Source organism: Dermacentor variabilis, chromosome 9 (genome assembly GCF_050947875.1).
Source record: "Dermacentor variabilis isolate Ectoservices chromosome 9, ASM5094787v1, whole genome shotgun sequence".
NCBI lineage: Eukaryota > Metazoa > Arthropoda > Arachnida > Ixodida > Ixodidae > Dermacentor > Dermacentor variabilis.
In genome coordinates, this window is record NC_134576.1 from 2,385,454 (window position 1) to 2,397,801 (window position 12,348).

Genomic DNA, 12,348 nt, shown 5'->3' on the forward strand with positions numbered 1-12,348 from the left:
AACCCGGCCTTGTCGCCAGCGCTCATCTACTTTGGCTGGCGCTGCCCTGCCTTTAAATATATCATGTCGCACCTCTCTCTAGTAACATAAAAAAGGTACTGAAAAGTTACTCAGACTTTAGCGTTGTACGTTTCCCACCAGCTTCCTTGCGGAATTTAAAATTTCAAAAACTGCAGCGGGAACGGCAGTTCATCGGCGTATGCAGCAGAATTGCATCGGCGGTACAGCGCTAACACGCGCTTTTATTTACCCGTGCGTTTGGTGACGTTGACTAGTGTACGCGTTTCCATGAATAAATTCGCACTTACTCTTCCTGAGGCGACTTTGAACTTATTCGGCGATGTCACATGTACTCATGGGCAGAAAAATCACAACGGCATATGCAGACATCGCACCGTGCGGATTTGCTTGATATAAGTCTGCACTAACGACGGGTGCTTATTATTGAGGTATAGAAGGAGCATTACGGCAAAAGTATAATCTAAAAAGAACGATCGAGACATCGCATTACTCAACAAAATTTATCGACTATTTAACATGAACTCCACTTCACGTAAATGGGGTTCATGGCGTTTGTCTGTGAGACGCTCCTGGCACGTATGTGGACCATGTTGCCCCAAACACCGGTAACATCGTGTTCATACCCGCTCTCACAGAGGTCAGCTTCTTCCCTACAGCTGTCACCGCAGAAGAAGCAGTCTGGCGCCCGAACAAAGCAGAAAACGCAGCCGCGAACTTCAGCCATCCATGCTGCAAACAGTTGCCGTCTGCTACTGCTCCCGCGCGTACTGTTGGAAGCGCCCGCTAGGTGGCTATCAGTGGCGCCTCTATGGGCGGTGCACGAGGCATATAGTAGTTCAAAGCACTACTGCTAATTTTTTTCTTGTTTTTCTTTTTCCTGGCACTCACGAGGTGCATGCTTAGGATACTCAGGAAATATCGTTAGTATATGGCGTAGGGTTATAGCAGTTGGTGCCAGCCGTTTGTCCGTTCTCCTGGTCATTCTCGCCCATTCTGCCACCGCTTCGTATCAGATGGTGGAGTGAACAAGGATGCACGCCCTTTGTTCGAGCGGTAGCCACTTCTACATAACGGCACAAAGCAGGTCCTCTCCTTGCACTCTCTCTTTAGCTTCGGCGTTTTTTCACCGCCGGTGCATAGTTCTCGTAATGAAGAGCACACAAACACAGCAGCCACGCACTCTCTCTTTGACGACACCAAGAACAAACACGCAACGCTGCAATAAGACAGAAAATGCAAACATAGAAACCAACGCAACTGCTGCGAAACTGATGTGCGAAGCAGACGACACGCGCAGTCTGCACCCACCCGTATGGCAGCCACATCTGCGGGCCACCGTGGGCATTCATTGCAGGCGGCGCCACGCTTTTTCATTGAAAAGAGCGGGTACACGGCACACTAGCCAGTATATTCTAGGCACTATATAAATCACGGAGGAAGGAAACTCAGGAGAGGCCCTGACGTCACTCTTTGTGAAGCTAAAGTGAAGCCGGAAGTTGCCGTTGCTCGTGGCGTTGCTCCGCCTATCGGGCCAGCTCTCCTCTCTTGTTTACATTTATCGCGAAACCACGCCGCTCTGCGCACAACCGGGCTGCTCGGACGCGCGCGCTCCGCAGCAACACTAAACAATCGCGATGTCTCAATGCATTACCGTTGCCGAAGTCGTGTTGAAAGAAGTTAATAATGAACTTCGCAAATTGGGCCGTGAGGTCGAATCGGATGCTTTTACCGGCTTTTATGAAAATAAACATGCTTTATCAGGCCAGCCAAATGAGCTATTCTCATCAACCGCGGATACCGGCCGCTGCCCAGTTCTTGCGCGATATTAAAAAAGGTCACCTTTATCACTGACTTCTACTTGCTTTTCTCTGCTTGGACTTCCTGGGGCGCTCAGACAATCTTGCGAACTAGACGTCTGACGATACGAAAAGAATGTACGCATTCTCACTGCACTGCAAGAAGGCACTGGAGACACGTAGGACACATCGACCCATTTGCAATCCGTTCGGAATTTATGAGCACAACCGCATTCTCGCTTGAGGAATCGTCGTGCTTTATTGAACAAATTTCGGGTGACCGCTACGACAGCGCGCCGGCGAGGAGGCAAAACGTCATCTCTGAATTCGCGTTTAATTGATTGACTGCGCCCTGAGGTGCCTTCTAACCACGGTAAGTGAAGCATCACGGGACCAAAATTTTGCGATAGCTGGCGCACGGTGCAGAACAGTACGTGCGTAGAACCGGCCTACATGCGACCATGGAACAGCCGTTTGATGTGTTCGCAGGCGTGCGTTCTGTGGAGCTTTGCTCACTCTTGCAGCGCATCCGTTAACCTTCAATTCCCTGCGCTTCTCGTGCGCACAGATAAGATACGCCCGCGGTGGGGAGGATCCGTTCCTTAAGTCAAAGCAGTCGCTTCTTTCCCATCTTCCAGGATGACGCGTCGGCTGGCAGACGCACGGTGCCGATGGCAGCAAAATGCACATATTCGGCGTAACGCTCTATCAGCACGTGTATTGAGGTACACATGTGCCGGTGTGCATGAACCTCGAACGCGCTCAGCTTAAAAGACTTCGTACGTGCTGCCGCGAGTACTGCGAGGAACAAGGAACAGTTAAATAACATGTGTTTTAATATGCACAAAAGCAAGTTGCTACTTAACACGAACTATGAATTCATAACGTACGTCTACGTGCCGCAAATGCACCATATGCGCTGTCAAAAGCAGGAATCACTGACCTGCAAGGCGTCCATTGTACAGATTCTGAAACGCATCGGTTTCGGCGTGCGATGGCACGTTATCATGATTCCTCCAAAAGAGCAATATTTCCCGCGGATATTCCTTCGTCCGTTGTCATTGCCGCCGCACGGTACATTGCGTACAGCGTTGCGTGCGCGTTCATTTCACGAACTTTAGTTCCTCCTGTCCCACCTGGCCACAGCAACATCCGGGAGAGCACTGTGCAGATAACGCAGTGCAACAAAACGCGGAGACCAACGCAAACGTGCCCGCGCGGCGCCTTTGCCACGGTACGAAACCTACGGAGCAACAAGTGCACGGAGGAAGGAAACTAAGCAGAGGCCCTGACGTCACTCTTTGTGAAGCTAAAGTGAAGCCGGAAGTTGGCGTTGCTGAAGGCGTTGCTCCGCCTATCGGGCCAGCTCTCCTCTCTTGTTTACATTTATCGCGAAACCACGCCGCGCTGCGCGCAACCGTGCTGCTCGGACCCGCGCGCTCCGCAGCAATACTAAGCAATCGTTAGCACGTTAGTATGATTCCGCGAAAGAGGGCAACATTTCCCGCGGATATTTCTTCGTCCGTAGCCATTTCCGTGGCGCGGTACATTGCGTACAGCGCTGCATGCGCGTTCATTTCACGAACGTTAGTTCCTCCTGTCCCACCTGGCCGCAGCAACATCTGGTAGTGCACGGTCCAGATAACACAGCGCAACAAAACACGGAGAGCAACGCGAACCTGCCCGCACGGCGCCTTTGGCACGGTACGAAACCTATGGAGCAACACGTGTGAGCGAACAGAACCATAACAAAGCCGCCATTGTGGCCCGAAAGGCGTGGCCGCTACAGCAAAGAAATAAAAGAAACAGCAAGAAAGAGGAGAACCTACTACGTCATTTCCTCCACACTTTTCTCCTAGCGCTCGGAGGGGTTAGGGCCTCTCCTCAGTTGCCTTCCTCCATGTCGTACAAAAATCCCTCACGTGACCTGATCCGAGGTGCCTAGGGACAGGATCGTTTAGGGATTTTTGAGAAGGCGCGATAGTGGCGCCGAGAGATGCCGTGGCGTGTTCGTCGCTGGTCTTTATTCTATGTGTTCGTCCTCGTCGTGATTGTCATATGTGATCGTTCTCTGGACCGCACGTTGTTCAACATGTCACTTTACGTACACAATTTCTATGCACAACTGGCTCAGAGTGGAGCGAGACAAGCTCAACGCTCTCATCCGCAAAGTGGTCAAGAGGGCTCTCGGGCTACCCATCAGGACCCATACCGAGGATCTTCTCAAGCTGGGGGTGCAGAACACTGCCGAGGAGATTGCCGAAGCCCAAGAACGCGCGCAACTGACTCGCCTGAGCACCACAGAGGCAGGTAAACACATCCTGGAAGAGCTGGGTTACCACCCTGCGGGGTTCCCGATGGTCAGTACCCCGATCCCTAGGTGCATTCGTGACAAGTTCAAAGTGGCCCCTGTGCCCCGAAACGTCCATCCCGTCCATAAAGAGGGCAGACGCAAGGCCAAAACAGTAGCCATCCTCAAACAGATCAAGCAACGAGACATTAGAGCAAGCTTCGTCGACGCCGCGGAGTAGAGCGATGGGAAGACCTTTGCCATCGTTGTGGTCGACTGCAGCGGCAAGATTTCCAATAGCGCCTCCATTCGCACTTCAGACCCCGGAGTCGTCGAGCAAGCCGCCATCGCCCTCAACCTGCTAGACAGTCGTGGGTCCGAGATATACAGCGATTCCAAAACGGCAGTTAGGGCTTTTCGGAAGGGTTGCTCTTGGGTTGCAGCTGCTCGTCTTCTTAGCAACTCGAGTCCATATGCTCTCACGCATCATTCAACCACTGGTTTCCTGCTCCCGTAGGGTCGGTCGAGGGTGCTCCCCCGAACCTCAGTGAGTCTGCTCACGAGGCTGCGCGTGACCTCACCGACTGCGCTTCCTCTGCAAGAAGCACCGACTCCCCTCCTCCGTACGGCCGCAGGGACGCTCCCGCTACTCACACCGAGATTATTAAATTATTCTGCATGTCTAGAAGGGTCTTTCCACCCCCTCACCTCAAGTTGAATAGGGTGCAAGCCGTTTCGCTTAGGCTTCTGCAGACCAGCACGTATCCGTGTTTGTCTGTTCTCCACGAGGCTTACCCGGCCGTGTATCGCGAGGACGCCTGCCCCTCCTGCGGGCAGACTTCCACTCTAGCGCACATGCTCTGGGAGTGCGGGTCGATATACCCCAAGTTGATCAAGGAGGAGTGGGACTCGCTTCTGCGTAGCCCCGCTCTAGAAAAGCAAATCCTGGCTGTCCGGCGTGCCCGCGACCGGGCCGGTGGGCTAGACCTGCCGGTCCCAATGTGGGACTAGCCGGGTGCGCGACGAGTTCGCGTCCTCGCCGGACCTGCAATAAAGTTCCTTCACTCACTCATTGCTCATATGATTGTGCTTGCGTTGCTGTGTTACTTGGCGGAAATCCGTGAGTAGTGGTGGTGCGGCAGTGCGGCTTTGGCCTCGGTGAGCTCTGGTAGTGCAGAATCTGCGTTGTGTGGCCCGTGCTTCCTTGAGAACCCGCCGGTGGTGACAATTAAAACGTCGAAGTGGCCTAGCGCCTCGGCAACGAGATTCTGCAACCCGCGATGTGGCGTCGCCGTGTCCGACTTTGCTTAACGGACATCGAGGGATGTGCTGCTCGCTGCAAGTCATGTAAATGCAACTGCGTCGATCGCCCACTGTTCAGCGCTGAATGTGTGTTTGGTGTGTTGTGCTTGAAACGAGTGGTGCAGACGTGCAGCGGAGGTGGTAAAGGAGCACAGTGGCTTAGGCGCCCCATTGGCGCGTTCCCAGACATGTGCTTCCGTTTTGGTCTCATTAGCTGCTGTTGCGGGATTGTGGTGTGCTAGCTCCTTGCTTAGTATGAAGTTTAGGATGCTAACACACAGCATGTTCACGTTTTTCCGTGCTATATGTCGTTTGCATGACGACCGTGTGGAAAACGAGACATGTGTCTATGTTCTTTGCGTCTGTGTGTTGTAAATTACTTTCTATTGTGGAAGGTCTGGCAGCCTTATTACGAAAGCAGCGCGAATGTAAACATATCTGTGTGTCTGAAATTTTGAATTACCCATAATACCCTTTACGACTGATAAGTGGGCTACACGGCCTGTGTGAATCAGCTACCGTTTGTTGTGAAGCTCTTGCGTGTGGTGGATTAATGCGTGGTTTCACGTTTATTTCTGTACTGTTGTAAAAACCATTTGTTTATTCACTCAATACAAATGTACGGCTTCTTCGCCGCAGTACATTTTATATACGCGGTGAAGCATACTAAAAGTGGGAGGAGGCCGCTATCACCCAGCGTACTATGTCCACTTAGGCGACCTGAGAGGCGGCGGGTGCGCGAGTGTATAATTAAAGAACTCTTATTATGTCCAGTGATCAGTGGCCCCTTTCCACTTTTAGTATGCTTCACCGCAGTACATTGCCTAGGCTTCACCGCTAAACATCGGAGTATTGCGAGAAAGGTAATAATTAAAGCCCAATTATGCAACGTTTCTTTTGTGGCTTGCTACACCGCAATACAGGGGTGGAAATAAGCATCGGGCAGTAAAGCATACTAAGAGTGGAAAGGGCACATAGCTTAACACTTTGCTCATTATTTTCCATTGTGATATAATTTGCAAGTGTATCTGTGGCAATTTTAGTACATTACAAATTCATATTGCAGGGAAGCTTAATAAAGCACATTCACCATTATGGAACACATTATTCACCTTCAATGCAGGAGCACATCGCAGATTCATGCCCATGCTTTTTGCTGGACTGCACATACTCTTTGAGAATTCATTTGTTGTTCACGCTAATAACATGAAAACGGGCAGAAATTTGGCTATTCATTGGCCCCAAATGCAGGTGCAAGCTACTCTTCCACCAGATGTGTGTTGTCCACAAGAACTGGAGCTATACAAATGCAGATAAGAACAATGATGTTTGAAAGCAGTGTTTTTAGATTTGAACAATATTCCGCACAAGCAGCGCTACCTGCAGTGCTTGTGCCTTATAGCTACAATGTATGGCTGTGCCACCATGCAAAGGCACTATTCGTGAATTAACTTCTACTATATATATTTATGGTGGCCATATAAAGCAAGTACATAGCCGTATTGTGTGCAATATGGTTAAATGATGTCAACTATGATAGCCATTCCTAATCTGAAATGCAATAAAAGAGCAAAAATAGGCAACAAACTGTAATTAAAAAGGACAAGCAGTGCATAGGATAAGTGACAAACTTCCTTTTATTGAAAAAAAAATGTCATGTGCGAGTATGCCACCAGCAGTGGGCAGCAAACTTTCAAGCTTGGGTGACAGAGATAAAACTTAGCAAAAAGCTACACTCTCCTCAAATGGAAAGACGGAGAATGCGGGAGATGGCAATTCAAGACGATGAGCAAAACGTGAACAAGGTGAATGCAGGAGCCAACGTTTCGACAAGTGGACTTGTCTTCTTCAAGGCGACATATGCGTTCCTCGCCACAGTATATATAGGTGGGGTTTTTCTAAAGGGGAGGGGGTGTGAGGCGGGAGCGCGTGGAAACGAGGGAAAGTGTGTTAGCGTGTCGAATTAGTAAAGGAACGCTGTGTACAAGGTCAAAGCCGGGACCCCCCCTCACCCCAGTCTGTCAACCCACGCCCGTTAGCCGGCGTGTCAAGGGCGTCTGACACGCCAGCTGACAAAAAAAAGAAGAAAAAGAAGGGAAGAAAAAGGAAAAGGGGGGGTCCCGGACCCCCCCCTTTTGTCAACCCACGCCCGTTAGCCGGCGTGTCAAGGGCGTCTGACACGCCGGCTAACGGGCGTGGGTTGACAGACTGGGGTGAGGGGGGGGTCCCGGCTTTGACCTTGTACACAGCGTTCCTTTACTAATTCGACACGCTAACACACTTTCCCTCGTTTCCACGCGCTCCCGCCTCACACCCCCTCCCCTTTAGAAGAACCCCACCTATATATACTGTGGCGAGGAACGCATATGTCGCCTTGAAGAAGACAAGTCCACTTGTCGAAACGTTGGCTCCTGCATTCACCTTGTTCACGTTTTGCTCATCGTCTTGAATTGCCATCTCCCGCATTCTCCGTCTTTCCATTTGAGGAGAGTGTAGCTTTTTGCTAAGTTTTATCTCTGTCACCCAAGCTTGAAAGTTTGCTGCCCACTGCTGGTGGCATACTCGCACATGACATTTTTTTTTCAATAAAAGGAAGTTTGTCACTTATCCTATGCACTGCTTGTCCTTTTTAATTACAGTTTGTTGCCTATTTTTGCTCTTTTATTGCATTTCAGATTAGGAATGGCTATCATAGTTGACATCATTTAACCATATTGCACACAATACGGCTATGTACTTGCTTTATATGGCCACCATAAATATATATAGTAGAAGTTAATTCACGAATAGTGCCTTTGCATGGTGGCACAGCCATACATTGTAGCTATAAGGCACAAGCACTGCAGGTAGCGCTGCTTGTGCGGAATATTGTTCAAATCTAAAAACACTGCTTTCAAACATCATTGTTCTTATCTGCATTTGTATAGCTCCAGTTCTTGTGGACAACACACATCTGGTGGAAGAGTAGCTTGCACCTGCATTTGGGGCCAATGAATAGCCAAATTTCTGCCCGTTTTCATGTTATTAGCGTGAACAACAAATGAATTCTCAAAGAGTATGTGCAGTCCAGCAAAAAGCATGGGCATGAATCTGCGATGTGCTCCTGCATTGAAGGTGAATAATGTGTTCCATAATGGTGAATGTGCTTTATTAAGCTTCCCTGCAATATGAATTTGTAATGTACTAAAATTGCCACAGATACACTTGCAAATTATATCACAATGGAAAATAATGAGCAAAGTGTTAAGCTATGTGCCCTTTCCACTCTTAGTATGCTTTACTGCCCGATGCTTATTTCCACCCCTGTATTGCGGTGTAGCAAGCCACAAAAGAAACGTTGCATAATTGGGCTTTAATTATTACCTTTCTCGCAATACTCCGATGTTTAGCGGTGAAGCCTAGGCAATGTACTGCGGTGAAGCATACTAAAAGTGGAAAGGGGCCACTGATCACTGGACATAATAAGAGTTCTTTAATTATACACTCGCGCACCCGCCGCCTCTCAGGTCGCCTAAGTGGACATAGTACGCTGGGTGATAGCGGCCTCCTCCCACTTTTAGTATGCTTCACCGCGTATATAAAATGTACTGCGGCGAAGAAGCCGTACATTTGTATTGAGTGAATAAACAAATGGTTTTTACAACAGTACAGAAATAAACGTGAAACCACGCATTAATCCACCACACGCAAGAGCTTCACAACAAACGGTAGCTGATTCACACAGGCCGTGTAGCCCACTTATCAGTCGTAAAGGGTATTATGGGTAATTCAAAATTTCAGACACACAGATATGTTTACATTCGCGCTGCTTTCGTAATAAGGCTGCCAGACCTTCCACAATAGAAAGTAATTTACAACACACAGACGCAAAGAACATAGACACATGTCTCGTTTTCCACACGGTCGTCATGCAAACGACATATAGCACGGAAAAACGTGAACATGCTGTGTGTTAGCATCCTAAACTTCATACTAAGCAAGGAGCTAGCACACCACAATCCCGCAACAGCAGCTAATGAGACCAAAACGGAAGCACATGTCTGGGAACGCGCCAATGGGGCGCCTAAGCCACTGTGCTCCTTTACCACCTCCGCTGCACGTCTGCACCACTCGTTTCAAGCACAACACACCAAACACACATTCAGCGCTGAACAGTGGGCGATCGACGCAGTTGCATTTACATGACTTGCAGCGAGCAGCACATCCCTCGATGTCCGTTAAGCAAAGTCGGACACGGCGACGCCACATCGCGGGTTGCAGAATCTCGTTGCCGAGGCGCTAGGCCACTTCGACGTTTTAATTGTCACCACCGGCGGGTTCTCAAGGAAGCACGGGCCACACAACGCAGATTCTGCACTACCAGAGCTCACCGAGGCCAAAGCCGCACTGCCGCACCACCACTACTCACGGATTTCCGCCAAGTAACACAGCAACGCAAGCACAATCATATGAGCAATGAGTGAGTGAAGGAACTTTATTGCAGGTCCGGCGAGGACGCGAACTCGTCGCGCACCCGGCTAGTCCCACATTGGGACCGGCAGGTCTAGCCCACCGGCCCGGTCGCGGGCACGCCGGACAGCCAGGATTTGCTTTTCTAGAGCGGGGCTACGCAGAAGCGAGTCCCACTCCTCCTTGATCAACTTGGGGTATATCGACCCGCACTCCCAGAGCATGTGCGCTAGAGTGGAAGTCTGCCCGCAGGAGGGGCAGGCGTCCTCGCGATACACGGCCGGGTAAGCCTCGTGGAGAACAGACAAACACGGATACGTGCTGGTCTGCAGAAGCCTAAGCGAAACGGCTTGCACCCTATTCAACTTGAGGTGAGGGGGTGGAAAGACCCTTCTAGACATGCAGAATAATTTAATAATCTCGGTGTGAGTAGCGGGAGCGTCCCTGCGGCCGTACGGAGGAGGGGAGTCGGTGCTTCTTGCAGAGGAAGCGCAGTCGGTGAGGTCACGCGCAGCCTCGTGAGCAGACTCACTGAGGTTCGGGGGAGCACCCTCGACCGACCCTACGGGAGCAGGAAACCAGTGGTTGAATGATGCGTGAGAGCATATGGACTCGAGTTGCTAAGAAGACGAGCAGCTGCAACCCAAGAGCAACCCTTCCGAAAAGCCCTAACTGCCGTTTTGGAATCGCTGTATATCTCGGACCCACGACTGTCTAGCAGGTTGAGGGCGATGGCGGCTTGCTCGACGACTCCGGGGTCTGAAGTGCGAATGGAGGCGCTATTGGAAATCTTGCCGCTGCAGTCGACCACAACGATGGCAAAGGTCTTCCCATCGCTCTACTCCGCGGCGTCGACGAAGCTTGCTCTAATGTCTCGTTGCTTGATCTGTTTGAGGATGGCTACTGTTTTGGCCTTGCGTCTGCCCTCTTTATGGACGGGATGGACGTTTCGGGGCACAGGGGCCACTTTGAACTTGTCACGAATGCACCTAGGGATCGGGGTACTGACCATCGGGAACCCCGCAGGGTGGTAACCCAGCTCTTCCAGGATGTGTTTACCTGCCTCTGTGGTGCTCAGGCGAGTCAGTTGCGCGCGTTCTTGGGCTTCGGCAATCTCCTCGGCAGTGTTCTGCACCCCCAGCTTGAGAAGATCCTCGGTATGGGTCCTGATGGGTAGCCCGAGAGCCCTCTTGACCACTTTGCGGATGAGAGCGTTGAGCTTGTCTCGCTCCACTCTGAGCCAGTTGTGCATAGAAATTGTGTACGTAAAGTGACATGTTGAACAACGTGCGGTCCAGAGAACGATCACATATGACAATCACGACGAGGACGAACACATAGAATAAAGACCAGCGACGAACACGCCACGGCATCTCTCGGCGCCACTATCGCGCCTTCTCAAAAATCCCTAAACGATCCTGTCCCTAGGCACCTCGGATCAGGTCACGTGAGGGATTTTTGTACGACATGGAGGAAGGCAACTGAGGAGAGGCCCTAACCCCTCCGAGCGCTAGGAGAAAAGTGTGGAGGAAATGACGTAGTAGGTTCTCCTCTTTCTTGCTGTTTCTTTTATTTCTTTGCTGTAGCGGCCACGCCTTTCGGGCCACAATGGCGGCTTTGTTATGGTTCTGTTCGCTCACACGTGTTGCTCCATAGGTTTCGTACCGTGCCAAAGGCGCCGTGCGGGCAGGTTCGCGTTGCTCTCCGTGTTTTGTTGCGCTGTGTTATCTGGACCGTGCACTACCAGATGTTGCTGCGGCCAGGTGGGACAGGAGGAACTAACGTTCGTGAAATGAACGCGCATGCAGCGCTGTACGCAATGTACCGCGCCACGGAAATGGCTACGGACGAAGAAATATCCGCGGGAAATGTTGCCCTCTTTCGCGGAATCATACTAACGTGCTAACGATTGCTTAGTATTGCTGCGGAGCGCGCGGGTCCGAGCAGCACGGTTGCGCGCAGCGCGGCGTGGTTTCGCGATAAATGTAAACAAGAGAGGAGAGCTGGCCCGATAGGCGGAGCAACGCCTTCAGCAACGCCAACTTCCGGCTTCACTTTAGCTTCACAAAGAGTGACGTCAGGGCCTCTGCTTAGTTTCCTTCCTCCGTGCACTTGTTGCTCCGTAGGTTTCGTACCGTGGCAAAGGCGCCGCGCGGGCACGTTTGCGTTGGTCTCCGCGTTTTGTTGCACTGCGTTATCTGCACAGTGCTCTCCCGGATGTTGCTGTGGCCAGGTGGGACAGGAGGAACTAAAGTTCGTGAAATGAACGCGCACGCAACGCTGTACGCAATGTACCGTGCGGCGGCAATGACAACGGACGAAGGAATATCCGCGGGAAATATTGCTCTTTTGGAGGAATCATGATAACGTGCCATCGCACGCCGAAACCGATGCGTTTCAGAATCTGTACAATGGACGCCTTGCAGGTCAGTGATTCCTGCTTTTGACAGCGCATATGGTGCATTTGCGGCACGTAGACGTACGTTATGA